Source organism: Triturus cristatus, chromosome 2_1 (assembly GCF_964204655.1).
Source record: "Triturus cristatus chromosome 2_1, aTriCri1.1, whole genome shotgun sequence".
Classification (NCBI taxonomy): Eukaryota; Metazoa; Chordata; class Amphibia; order Caudata; family Salamandridae; genus Triturus; species Triturus cristatus.
The window spans coordinates 816,099,867-816,113,304 of NC_140581.1; positions in this window are offsets into that span (position 1 = coordinate 816,099,867).

Sequence of the window (13,438 nt, forward strand, 5' to 3'; positions counted from 1 at the left end):
CCTCTGTCCCCATGTCAGTAATACGGCACGGGTGCAAAGGCTAAGAGATTCCCTCATTTGCATGCCTCCATGCAAATGAGGATAAGCCCTCTAATAATAGAGCTGGCGATATATGTGTGCCAGCACTATCTGTATTACATAAGGGGCTGCACAAGCATTTAGGGCCTTTCTGTAATACCAAAGTGCCCGGGAGGCAAGCAAAGTGGGCTCAAACGCCTGTGCACTTGTGAAATACAGTCCCTGGTGGTGACAGATTAGTAAAAAAGGAAAGACTTAAAATAATGCACATGGAGGTCAAGATGAAATGACCTGAGTAGTATGTAGGATAAATGTCTAACAGGGAAACTTGCACCTTGGATAGAAAGCTACGGAGTTGAAACGAGTGGTTTGAACTGCAATATGGTAAAAAAACTATTCCAGTACCAATTGGGATGTGGTTATTCAAAAATCGTGACAAGTAAACTTGCTGCCTGTGTAAAGTACTTACAGGATATGTGAAAGACACTGGCTCCCAGTGAACGGAAAAACAAGTGCCTTTTATGACAGTACCTCTAATTGGAACTGATTATTGCAAACGTTCTCGCTTCTGTCTGGAGATTGAACGAAAGTAGCCATAACCAGGCTCTGCAGTAAGCTGTAAGTGTTGGGGCCCTAGGCCCCCATACAGTTATAATGAACACGCAGACATGGCGGTATACTATCTAAAACTAGCCCAGGGCACGTGCACCTGACCACTTTTATTGGCAGGGTCACCTGACAGATGACACCTGTGATGGATGGGTGTGAGGTGAGTGTTGAAGCCAGCTGTCAAGGAGAGGCTGGTGGAAAAACATATTTTACAAAGACTGGAACTTGACCAGCCAGTCACTACATCCCTCCCAAACTTTATTAAAAATAGAACAATGAGTCCAACCTGTGGGAGAGAACAATACAACAAAACAAAACTCTACGGAGTCTATTCAGGTTGCTTGCAGGACAGGATGAGTGAACAGGTGCAGTTGTCAGCACCATGCATCACGGAACACCTCTGTCATTTTAATCAGACTACTCTGGGCATGAATGGCACTGTAAAGGAAGTCTAGATTTCTCACTTGCCAGTCCAAGTAGTCACATCTCCAAAGGCTCCCTGGTGCCATGGATAGCAAGCATCCAAAGACAGATGACATCCCGGCAACTGCCTCAAATGCTTGCAAAGGTTCCAGCTGCCCGATGGTGTATCAACTTCCAGCTTCCTTCTCTCACCGTAATTACCCTCTCTTACCAGGATTTCCCTTTCACTGGAATCTCCCGAGGTCCTCTTCACCAGGCTTCCACAAGACTGTGTGGACTGTGCACTATCCCTCCCATGCCACACCATAGGACCATGGAGGAATCACCACCAGTCACACTTTCAAGTCACTCGCTCTGCCTCAAGCTTAATTGTATACAGGTTTGGTGTACTCTTGCCATCTGGACTTTAGTACACAGGAATCTACAGGACAGTCTTTGGGCTGACCCAGTCTCCATGTGTGCTTTTGTTGCTTCCTGATACCTGTCGTGGAGTGGCTGCAGACACATTTCTCTTGGTGGGACTCCCCTCTCACAGGAACCCCTTGAGGCCCTTGCCCCTAGATTGCCATGGGACTGTGTGGGCTGTGTAGGCCTATCATAGGTATTGCTTAGGGGTCACTGAAGAACTCCCAACAGGGCCACATCCAAGACTCAAATGTAATTCCAAGGGTGGATGTTCCAATGGTTGAGATTGCTCTCACCAGCAGGCATCAGGTACGCCTAGTTGCATTTTGTCCTCAATGTAGGACTTGACTCTTTCAGGGGACCTCTCAGAGGTCTTCTCTACGTGGACCTCTCACAGGTCTTCTCTTTGTGGGCCTCTCAAAGTTCTCTTCTTCATCGACCTCTCACAGGCCTTCTCTTTGTGGACCTCTCATATGTCTCCTCTTTGTCTTCACTTAAGGGCACACTCCTTGGGCCTCAAGGCTACGCAATGGCTGCTATAATTTTCAACACCCGATGGCATTGTGCATGCACCTTGAGGCCTTCTTGGCGCTTGTTTCTGCCTCCCATCAGGCAGGCTTCACTGGTCAGTCACACTATGTGACGCCACAGCTTCACTTTCTCTGAGGGCTTTTTCACCCCCGGGCTCCTGCCCATGTTGTCTGATCTCTGATCTCCAGATGCTGCAGCCCTTCATGCACATCTGATCTCATGCTCTGTCTTTCTCTTCTTGGGTGCTGTCCACTGCCCCTTGCCCACCCAGTCCATTCCTTTTCGGGAACAACTTCTCTCTCATTCCTTTCCTGGACACTTGCCACTGTGCATCAGTGGCTTGCACTGAAGTCTACCCTGGTGTGCAGAAGACAAAACAAGGTAGCCTTCAACAGGGTATGTAGACACCATTGGGTGGAGTGCGCCAGCTGCATGCGTCAATATTAGAGATGTTTGTAAGCGTGGTGCCGTGGGTCAGTGGGAACCACACCATGTTGGATAGGGCAAAACCTGAGCCTAAATATTAGGCTGCTGAGTCGCAATACTGCAGTGGAGGAGGGAAGTGTTTGTTAATCAAAAGTCCTCAGGATGCGCATTTAGGCAATGACTAAAGGATAGATTGGGTGTATTCACTGCCTAGGTTTGCTAAATCATGGACTTCTGTCTCCTGAAGCACAGTAAGTGTATGAAAGTATTTACAAAATCTATTTTTGAAAACAGGGGCGTAGCTCAGTCAGTAAGACAGGAGGGGTAGAGCTTCAGAGTTCCCAATAATCACAGGGGTTTAAATACATTATACGAGAAGCAAATCAGGATGGGGGGTTTAAGGAGCAGATGGAAGGGAGAGGATTGTGGATTGTGAGGGCTACTTATAACTAAATATTTTATAAAATAACAGTCATTAAGACCTTTAAAACAGGAACAGGAGTCAATGTGTGTGTTTTTGTCTGCATGTGTATACAAAATTGGAAAATAAAATCCGACAAACTCCTCACCATACACAACTTAAAGCACCTGTACCCAACTATATATTACAGAATACATTTATCAGGGGGATGCAACATCCCAAACAACCCCTGAAGCTATGCCCCTGTTTGAACATCACTTTTTGTTACTGTTGTTTTGACGCTGCTTTAGATAGGCGTTACTCACAGGATAATTTTTGGTCGCACTTTGTTGATGGGAATGCAATTCTGTTTAACAGTCAATTAACAGAAGAAAACATTTCACCTTTCTTGATACACCAGACAACTATTTTTTCATTCTAAAAAATCATCTTAAAAAAAGCAAGCAAAAAGTATAGAAGAGATTAGAAGAAGGGACTCTGCCTGATCCAGTTCCGCTACTGTCCACCAAGGTATATATGGCTGCTGCATTCTTAAAACATCTATCTGCATTTGATATTGCCAAAACATGCAATATTGGCAATAGATAAACTGCGTAGATAGAGACTTTTGAAGATTTAATTGATGCAAAAGATAATGCGGATGCAGTTGGCCTCTTTTTAGTCTGTCACTTGATCCCTGCTGTTAGTCACGCCAAAAGTCAGAGCACTTACTGCGCCTTGACGGGTGACTCTCTCACTGCCTAAACAACTTTTTTAATTGAAGCTTGCATTTTAAACATTGTTTTACATCCCGTGCTGCTAGAACTGTTGTTTGAATTTGAATGTGTGATGGGAGTTGGCTCTCCAACTCCATTCTCACCGATCTTAAACGGTCGACACGGAGCAGCGCCATCTTGATGGGTGAGCATTCTAGTTGTTTAGCACTGGGGAATAAAATGAGTGGCACTGCGCAGACGCAATTGCCTATCTCTAGTCTGTTGCTCGATCCCCTGCTGTTAGTCACGCCAAAAGTCAGAGTACTTACTGCGCCTTGACGGGTGACTCTCTCACTGCCTATACAACTTTTTCACTTAAAGCTTGTGTTTTAAACATTGTTATACATTCTGTGCTGCTAGAACTGTTATTTGAATTTGAATGTGTGGTGGGAGGGTGGAACTCGACCTCCGTTCTCACCGATCTTAAACGGTTGACACAAGCAGCGCTATCTAGATGGGTGAGCGCTCCAGTTGTTCAGTACTGAGGAATAAAAGGAGTGGCGCTGCTTGGACGTGCCGCTGGCGCGCCCAAGGCACGTCCAAGGCAAGCCCGTCTGCGCCCATCAGCATCCCTGAGGCAGCCAGCGCCGGCCATGCTGCCAGTTTTCATACATATCACGGACAGCACAAAACCAACAGCAAAATCACGCTGCTTAACATTGGTAAGGCTGCTTGCTGCCAGAACAATGCCATTTTGAACACCGAAAGACCTACTCTAATTTGCACACACTGTAACTGGGTGGGACCTGATGACAACTGTGTGAACAACCCCTGGAGGGTGGATAATGCGGATAAGGGTCTCACAATCGGCCCAATGACTAACCAAGGAGGGAACTATAAAGCACACTTACTCAACAAATGCTCTTTGAGAAAGCACGAACTTCACATTTCTGAGCTGCTTCAAGATTCCAACCCAGACATAATGTTTCTTGCAGAAACATGGCTAACTGAGTCCTCAAACCTCACCATTGCTACTGCCATCCCCTCAGATTCTTAGGAAAGATTGTGATGCTGGCAGGGGTGGTGGAGTAGCAGTCATTTTTAAACAGGATATTTCCTGCAACATTGTCCCTATGGGAGAGTTGGACGGGGCAGAATGTCTAGGTTTTCACTGTGCACTATCAGTACACTGATCCCTGGCTGGAGTCTCAATATATAGGGCCCCAGGGCCAGCTGGAAATTTCCTTAAATCCATCAACGAGGTAATCTCACCCTTAGTTCTCAAGTACAAGCACTTTCTGATACTGGGAGATTTTAATATTCATTTGGACAAACCCACGGAGCCTGAAGCCCTTTCACTGACTGAGTCCCTGGCCATCCTCAACCTGTCCTATGTCTTTCATCCCACTCATGATAAGGGGCACACCCTTCACCAGATTTTTTCAAACTCAGAGCTCACAATGGATTTGCCCTCGCCATTAGCATGGTCAGATCATTACCTTATAGGTTTTATAGGCCGGCAAGATGTCCTCATTTTCTTGGCAAGCAGAGGTCAAATACTTCAAGACCCTTCCACCGAATAACTTCAGCAGTCCTAAACGAAGCACTAGAACATCAATGGCTTTCATTAAGTAAGTGGCTATCCAGAGAGTGATGCTCTTTGCTTGGAGAATTGGTTGCAGCAACGCACCCATGAGCTTGCCCCCATGTCCACCCGCTCTTCCAAGGCAAAAGGAATTTCTGCCCCGTGGTTAAATGAAGCTCTCAGGCAGAGCAAATGCTCCTGTAAATGCCTGGAAAGAGTAGGGCACAAAAATATTAATCTAGAAGACAAAAATATTTATAAACAGGCTTTGAAAGTCCACCACAATAAAATTTATGAGGCGAAAAAAAGATTTTTTGCGGCCATAATTGATTCATCTGGCAATAAGGGCAAGTGCATTTTCTTAAATGTGAAAGCCTTTTCTTCCTCGGTTCCGGCCACCAGACCTTTTACACCTTCTATGGAATGGACAAGCCAACTGGCCACCTATTTCCATGAAAACAAGAGTCATCCAAGACTCGTTCACTGACAACCTCTCAGCGGAGGACATGACCTCGAAATTTCTAACACCTGGAGCCGCTGCGGAGGGTCCATTACTAACATAGTTTCCCCCTTTTCAAATAGAGACTTCCTTGGAGATTATGAAAAGCCTTAGGTCTGGCTCCCCCAACAACTCCTGCCCAGCAAATGTGCTGGCTTCGTGGCCGAGGTCATTAATCCAGCCATTAATCATGTCCTCAATTCCTCGCTGAGGACCGGCCATGTGCCCAGTAGATGGAAAAGTGCCAAAATCCTGCCTTTGCTAAAAAAGCCCTCAGCTGACCCCTTGGTAGCATCCAATTATAGACCTAGCTCACTGTTCCCGTTTTTTTCTAAGACTCTAAAGAAATATGTTAACTCAGTTATTTCGGAATATGTGGAAATTAATAATCTCCTCCATCAGAGCCAGTCTGGTTTTAAATCTACTTTTAGTACAGAGACAGCTTTGCTCGAAATCTCAGAGTCCGTTAAGGAATAGCTGGATAATAGGGGTAAAGCTGTGTCGATTTTGCTGAACATCTCCAGGGCTTTTGACACCGTGCCACACAACCGACTCCTGCATAGATTGCAGGAGTGTGGCCTAGATGGAACGGTTCTAAAGTGATTCTCCTCCTTTTTGGAAGATAGATACCAAGAGGTCTGGTCTCCCCCTTTTGCCGCTCCCATCCCTTCTATGAAGGTGGGTGTCCCTCAGGTCTCAATCCTGAGCCCCACACTTTTCAACCTTTATATGTCTCCCCTTGCTCTCTTGGCAGAAGCTTGCAGTGCTACAATACAAGAAATCGGAGGTAATTTCTTTCGGCTCTCCACCTTTGGTTGAGTGGAAACAATGGTGGTCATAATACATGTCACCTCCCCTCTCCTCGGTTAGCACGGTTAAGAATCTGGGTGTCAAGCTGGATGATCCTCTGTCTTTAAAAGCCCAAATACAGTCAGTCACAGGATCCCATTTTGGCCTCCTGCGGATGCTCAGGAAATGTATTTCCCTCCTGCCTCTTCCCCACAGGAAGCCTGTTGTCCAGAATCCTATTGCCGAGAGACTGGACTATGTTAATGTCCTGTACCTAGGCATTCCGGAGTACCTACTGAGTAGACTACAAGTGGTCCAGAATGCGGCCGCCAGGGCGGTCCTCCTACTCAAACTTAGAACCCAGATCTCTCCTCACCTGAAAGCTTTGCATTGGCTTTCCGTGAGGAAAAGAATCTGCTTAAAAGCATTTGTCCTGGCTTTTAAGGATCTACAGGGTACGGGCGCACATTATCTCAGAAGGAGAGTCACACACAATGCCCCCCCCCCCACAGAAACCTGAGGTCATACTCACTGCATCTGGTTGCGGTCCCCAAGATTTTCCACACCCGTATAAGAGGCTGCACGCATCTGGAACCTCCTGCCGGTGACACTCAGACAAGTGACGGACCTACTTACCTTTAGGAAGCTGCTTAAAACCTGGCTCTTCTGACACTTACCTAAAGTCTCCCTCTAGGGTTAGCTGCAGACTAGTTCCGAGGTTCTCTAGCATCGGGAAACTCTTTCTGAGTAGCTGTGTGCTTTATAAACCCCTCTCAAGCATTCATTAATTCATTCATTCAAATGATAAAATATCTGAAGAAGATGGCCGGTGAAGGAGTGAGAGACGTTATCATAAAGATACCACAAGAAGGTGAATTGATGTACGATAAAATCAAAACAGCCTTGAATGTCAAATTTAATCCAGTAGCAAATATTGATGAGTTTGTTGAGAGACTGGATTTTCTGGTGAGACACACTAAATTCAATTAATTTAATGATGAGGAAGCTACCTGTCTCAGGATAATCGATGGATGTATGTCATATTCCTTTCGATGATGAATGTGGAAAGTAACTCTGAGCTAAAAATAAGAGGGAGATTTACTAAGGGTTTGCTCCGTGTTTACATCGTAAAAATGACGCAAAACGGCGTCAAATCTTTTTTTTCCTAATTTACTTAACAGTGCTGAACTTGTTTAGCACTGGAATTAACGTAAATGTAATGTGAAGCAGCGCATAGCGCTACTTCGCCTGACTTTGCACCAAGGGGACATACCAAGTGTGGTGCATGGGCGTTCGCATGCAACCACCCAAGGTTTCTCACGATGAACCCAATTTACAAAATACATTAGATTGGGTTTAGTGTGAGAAAGCTGCGCCCTTTTAAGCTAGGCGCAAGGAAGGAAAAATGCTTTCATTTCTCCTTCCTTTTCTGACTTTGCATGCATGCTGCACTATGCAGCACGAATGCAAAGTGGTTAAAGCTTTCCCTCATGTCTAGGTATAGTATTTTGTACAAGAAGGGTACCCTTCCTGTACAAAACCTATGCTAGAGTCACACACACACCCTAACATACCCTTCCCACCTAGGGTGGTGTGGTGAGCAAAAGAATGATGGATTAAACCCAGATCTTTGTGACTGGGGGTAAATGTTTGCATTGTACAGCATTCCGTCCATCAATTGTTTCTTTTGCATATGTCGCCCTAAGTGGGAAGGGTATGCCCAGACGTGGGTCCCGTGCTCACTACACCACTGGATTCAAACTAGCCTGGCTGATGAAGGGTGATGCCCTGAAACCGGTCCCAGGATGCTTGTTTCCGGTACAGGGAGGCCCTGGCTTGGCAGTTCGGGCTGGACCGTTCCCACAAGTACCAGGGTCAAGACTGATTTGCATATGGGTGGGTCCAAACTGGGGTGGTGTGGTGAGCAAAAGAATGATGGATTAAACCCAGGTCTTTGTGACTGGGGGTGAAGGTACAAGACCGTATTCATGTACTTTGAGACACAGCTTCCAGTGCCTGTATACTGACTTTCAACACTCCTGCTAATATGGGTGAAGTGGGTAGGAACACACTGCTTGCATGCAACAGCGCTATTACCCCCTAGCACTTCGGTAGTTGTAGTTCAGTTTTTCACACAAACTTCATATTATTTTTCTGCTAATGCCCTCTTTTGAAATCGTATCTCTAGACACCAGTGTTTCGGGATTCCTCCCTCATCAGTAGAGAATATTTACGGGTTGCTGGACATGCTGTCAATTTTCTCAGATATAATCCCACTCATAGTGTGCAGGTGTTCCAAAGCTCATCAGCTTGGGGGCGGCTCACAAGAACATTTTATCAGTGAAAGTGGGAAGAAACTCAATGCTTGCATGTATCAGTGCCATTACCCCATAGCACCTTGGTAGTTGTAGTTCAGTTTTTTACACAAAGTCCTACCCACTTTCACTGCTGCTAATATGGGACTGATATCAGTGAACTAAAATATGAATGCTCATCAAGAAATTGTAAGTCTATTTCCCTTATTGTTCATGGATTAGGAAAATATTGAAATAAAGTTACACATAAATGAGGATATTTGTCCTGTTGCTCAAAGACACAGCCAAGTTATGTTTCACTTGCAAGAAGCTGTTGAAATGGACCATAATTTGTTGCTTAAACATAATATCACTGAACGCTCCACTAGACTGTCACCATGGGATTTCCCCAGTGTAATAGTGCCTCAAAAGAGACAGTAAAGGAGCTGTACGCATATTCGTTGACATGCATTAGGCCAGCAAGCCAAATGAACGAGAGAGACATCCTGGTATGTACTTTGCTGATAGGATATCTCATTTTAATGGTGCAAAGTTCTTCTCTAAGCTCAACCTAAATAAAGGATATCACCAATTGGAGCTTGAAGAAGAATCCAGGTGCATTGCAACCTTTTCTATGCTTATTGGTTTGTTTTGCTAGAAGTAGTTGACTTTTGGTTTATCCTCTGCTGCTGAACTTTTCCAAGTTGTCATACAGCCTGTAGTAAAGCATTTAACTGTAGTGTTGAAATTTTGGTTTTCAGAGCTACAAAAAAAGGCATGGCAAAACTATCATGCATGTATGTCACTTGCTGAATGATGCAGGTTTAACTCTAAATGCTGACAAATGTGAATTCCACAAGCAAAGCATGACATTCTTTGCCCATGTCTTTTCTGCAGGGTGTGTGAAACCTGATCCAGCTGCAGTTCAAACATTTTATACTACACATGCCCTTAGACATTTTAGGTTATCATAATTTCTTGGAATGGCCAGTTAATGTTCTAGATACATATGTGAGTTTGCTACGTCAACGCACTATTACGAGAACTAACGAAAAATAATGTGTCTGTCAATTGGTCACAAGAATGTGAAAAGAGCTTTCAAAGGATCAAGTAAGCTATTGTGAATGGCACTGAAATTGCCTAATTTGATCCCAAACTTCACACATAGGTTATAGTTGACGCTAGCCCTGTTGAGTTTGGTGCAATCCTTGCACAGCACAACGGACAGCCCAGTGCTTGGAGACAAATTGTGGCATACGCCAGTAAAAGCCTGTCACAAACATAATGTGCTTACTCTCAGCTTGAAAAAGAACGTTTGGCTGTGGTCTGGGCTTGTGAATATTTCCATTTGTTTTTTGTACAGAAAACCCTTCACAGTAGTGACTGATCATCAAACACTGTTAAGGATATTCAGCAATAACAATGCCAAAACGCGTTCTAGAATTGAATGTTGGGGTTTGAGGTTACAAAAATACAACTATACGGTTCTTCATCATCGAGGTAAAGATCTGAATCCTGCTGGTTACTTTTCAAGAGTGCCATTACACTACCCAGGCACCCCATCTAAAAGAGCAGAGGCTTACATCACTTTTATTGTAAAATGGAGCACTACAGCTGCCATGTCTTTAGAACAAATTGTCACATTGTCACTGCTACAACTCACAATAGTGACAGGTTAAAGTTGAAAGCCATTATTGCTTATCAATTGTGGAACCAACACTTTAAATCTATCAGCAATGCCGGTTGAACTTTCAGTGACTCAAGAAGGCCTCATTCTGCCAGATACACACATTGTTATTCCAGAGACTCTCCAACAACAAGTAATCAACGTTGCCCATGATGGACATCAAGGAGTAGTTGCCACTAAGAGAGCTCTCCATGAACAAGTCTGGTTTCTGTATCTCGACGAATGGGTCAAAAAAGAGTTGAAGACTTGTCGAATATGCAACTGTCTTTCATCTCAAATCATTCAGCACCCTTTCAACAAGTCAGAATTTGCAACTCATGCATGGGAAAAAATTGCTATTGACTTCTTTGGTCCTCTTGAGAATGGACATCATCTTCTAGTTATTGTTGATGAATACTCCCATTTTCCATTGGTAGAAGATCTTTCATCCACTATACATGAAAAGATTATTCAAAAGTTGGATGGCATCTTTGTGACATTGGTTGTAGCTACAATCTTAAATTCTGCTGAACCCTTTACCATCACTAACACAAAAGGACACATGGGCATGGCACAGCATTCTGCGAAGTCCCTTAGGAGAGATTCCTCTCTTCGACATGTGGCCCATCACTCACCAAACATTGATGTGAATGTAGAGACTGGGTCCCGAAATATGAGTGATGAATCTGCTGACATTTCCAGCTCACTTATGCAGATCACTGACACTTTGACGCTAGTTCCCGGTTTCCAGTGACCCGATCAGGACGTGTGATTCATTCTCCACAACACTTAATTGAAGAAAATTGCCTTTATTTTTATGTTTATCTATATATTTATTCATGCATTTATTTTGTGAATTATTTATTTATTGATCTGTTTTGAAAAGTTTTAGCTTTGAATTTAAAAAGCAGGAGATATAGGGTCTTGTAAATAAAAGAATGCTTTAACTCTTTTGGTTCCCACTGTACACCATAGGCCTGTGGCAGAAGCGTTGGAGAGATGAGTTGAAGGCAGTCTTAAAATGTTGAGTTTTGACTTCCATGCAGCAGAATAAATACTTGCACAACTATTCTCTGTGTGCGGCATGATTACCTGGAATGGCAGGAGGGTAGAGTTAATTGATTGTTTTGGCTTCATAGCAACCTTCTGTAGAAACTCTCAAAATCCATGACTGTCAAGGAGATCTTGAGGTGAAGATCTCACCTAGTAGAACTTTGAAAAGACTGGGTCATAATTCATATTTGTAGGAATAATACTGGCTGGATCACTGACAGAATATTGGAAACAGAAATATTGTGTGGAAATAATATTGTGTCAAAAATATTGAGGACTAAAGTATTGGGAAGGTAAGTCCATTGTATAAGCTTTATTTCAACAGCACATGTTTTAAAAGCTATAAAAATACAATTTTAAATAAAAAAGATAAAAACTAAACAACTCATACAGCAGCATGTTGCAGGTAAATATATATGAACTATACGTCCTAGTACGTGGCTTCAACCAAAGTAGAATATGCGGTTCGACACATCAGCAATAAAGCAGTTAATACAACATAGTACAATAAAAACATGCATTGAACACATTATAAATAAAGAGGAGGAAGCGTTACAATGCTTCCTACCGTAGTGCGTCTTCTGTTGGATCCAATTTACACTCCCCGGCAAGCCCAGTTAAAATTTCCTACCCTCCTCGGGGCAACATCATGGGGAGACTAAAAGCAATAAAGTGCACATGTATAACATATATATAAAACATAGATTCCCAGCCTATGAGCCCTTCGGCAACTGCATGTAATCCTCATGCTACTGAGTGCTGTAGCATTCCTGTCTGGAATGGTAGGAGATCCAGTAGGAGAGTAGGATCTGCTTCTTATGGTTACCCCCACTTTTTGCTGATGTTTCACTGTTTTTCGACTTTAGTCTGTCTGGGGCCCTGCTATTCAGGACCCCACCCTAGCTGCTTCCTCTCTAAATTGATTCTATGTACCTTAGGTACACCACAGATTGGATTATGGGGTGCCCTTATAAGACCCTAGTATATGGTATACTATGTACCCAGGGCATAGGTACCCCAGAGGCCTACCAGGGGTTGCAGCATGTATCATGCCAACCCTGGGAAGCCCTCCAAAATGACACCACAGGTCTGCTAGTGCAGCCTGGGTAAGGTGGTGCATGCACCCCTTACTGAGATATAGGTTCACTATATCTCACCCTATCACTGCAAATACTCTGTAGCCTTCGCAATCTATTATCCAGGGCTGTCTGTGATGCAGCCTGACCATAAACTCTTAAGTGCATTATAACCTTGCGGTAAATGCTAACTTTGGGATGGCTGCACGGAAACATGTCGTGTTTGGTGTCAAACACCTTGGAATCATACCCCTACACCAGTAACTGGTGTGGGAGTATGATCCCACCCTTCTAGAGAGAGAGACATGACAGCACCGGTATACCCGGTACCAGCTAACAGAGCCATGGCATCACAAAATGGATGCTGCCAACCACAGACACGAGTCTGGCCTTCTGCTGCTGACCGAAACTCTGGCAGGGGAGGCCTGGACAATTGGTTTCCTGTCACAGGGAGGTGTTACCACCTCCCAGACAGGCTTTAGTGGATTAGGGCTGGGTGGGTGCACTCCAGGAGTGCTTTGTAGTCTGCACTGGGGGCACATTTGATGTCCTTGTGCGTAGTCCAGCTCAAACCCGTTGCAGGGCCTACCAGCCCCTGCTCTGGCTTGAAACTGGACAAAGGAAACGGGTGTAGCCACCCCTCTTTCCTGACCCTCCCATAGGTGGGTCCCTAGAGTATGTCCAACCCCTTCCTTGGGTATAAGAAACGAACCCCTGGCTACAGGACTTTAGATTACACCTGGACGAAACTCTGATACAGAAATCCCGGAACTTCGATGATATACATGACTAGATGACTGAAGAATCTCCCTTGGAGTAAAGGGGTTACTCCCCTGCTTGGCAGGCACCAAAGACGCATCTGCCCGGTTTGCTTCTCCGAAGCTCCCACCGGACTCCAAAAGTATTTGCAACACAAGAGGTGGGTTTCCAGACTTCCCAGAGGCTGAC